The sequence below is a fragment of the Echinops telfairi genome, unplaced genomic scaffold (assembly GCF_000313985.2).
Source record: "Echinops telfairi isolate 266 unplaced genomic scaffold, ASM31398v2 ScPeMD7_44;HRSCAF=162, whole genome shotgun sequence".
NCBI lineage: Eukaryota > Metazoa > Chordata > Mammalia > Afrosoricida > Tenrecidae > Echinops > Echinops telfairi.
The window spans coordinates 9,640,348-9,641,860 of record NW_022103942.1 but is presented as its reverse complement, the minus strand read 5'-3'; positions in this window follow the sequence as shown (position 1 = coordinate 9,641,860).

Here is a 1,513-nt window from a genome sequence, read left to right as displayed (position 1 = left end):
CATTGTGCTTGAAGAAGCAGAAGCCAGCTACACCACAAGTATTGAACTGTCAGTAGGCAGACAATCATTAACTTACTATATCAATGCCCCATATTCTATATTAAGATATGCAGCATTCCACATGGCCCTATTCAATACTCACCTGCATGAAATGATCACTGAAGATAAGAATGCTACAGCAAAGGGCGGTGAAGGAACCAGATGGTGCCTGGCTATCAATCAGAATAGTGTCTGGGGTCTTAAATGATTGTATTCAAACAAGCAGACATCTAAACAAGGAGTCAATTAAGCCCACAGGAAAGAAGCACACTAGCTTCTGTGATCCAAAGATGACAATAATAACATTCAAATATGATGAACGGAAAATTATCAGAGCTAAAACTGTGAACACCCAACTTGTAGAAGGTTGTAGAGGACAGTGGGAATCCATCTGCAGATTATTTAGTCAATTAAGCCACTCTCAGATCCCCTCTAGCCACAGACAAAGATCTGAAACAGCCTTACTATCATAAATCGTTGTAATCCTGATTATGCAGGATCAAAATTGACACTTCATCAGTTGACCTCCCATTAGACCCGACCTGAATTCGTTCTAGGTGCAAGGATTTCTTGCTTGTTCTATGACAAACAATTCTTCCCTGCCTTTTAAAATATTGAGGATGGTCCTTTTTTCTTACTCATTGTTTGTATTTTTATCTTTATATTACTATTGTTTTATCCTTACCACTTCATTCCGTTTTTGTTCTTTATAGTTTTTGTGGGGTTTATCAGTTTATGAAGCACAGAAGGAGTGGATGCATAGCGATAATAACTGAGGCAAGAGTTTGTAGGGAATGAAGGGGTGGGGTAGGAATGGGGAGGGTGAGGGGATTTGGAGTACACGATAAAGGTGAGGGGGGAGTGAGCACTGGAGTGACTGAATCATGGGGGATGGAGAAAGAAAATGTTCCAAAATTGATGATGGTATTGATTGTACAATTCTTGATATAAGTGAACTATTGAATTATGTGATATGTGAATTAAGTGCCAATAAAATGACTAAAATGATATATATTATTCCAACAAACCTGTGACTGATAGTCTCAATGAATATTGTTCTGTTTTCCAAGACAATCAACTCCAATTGTTTATGTAAATAGTGTTTAGACATGAAAAGAATGATTCTGTGCAATATGAATAATTCAGATATTTCAATATGTAGTTAGCCTACTTTGGACCAATATCTCTTTCAACGTTTTTGGTTTTTTTTTTAATTAGTACAAGGGATGAATCAATGACAATATTAACAGATGATCTTTATGGTCCAGGGAGATGATCAATAAGATTCCATTATAAATGAACAAGAATGTCTTTAAAGGGAGCCAAAGGCAGATTTTTAAAAAAGACATAGATCCAGGAATGGGCTTTGAGCTTAGACTGAAATATATAGCTCCAATTTAAGAACAATTAGTTCTTTCAACATTGCCTGGCTTTAAGGAAACATGGAAAATATGGGTGCTACAACAAGGTGTGG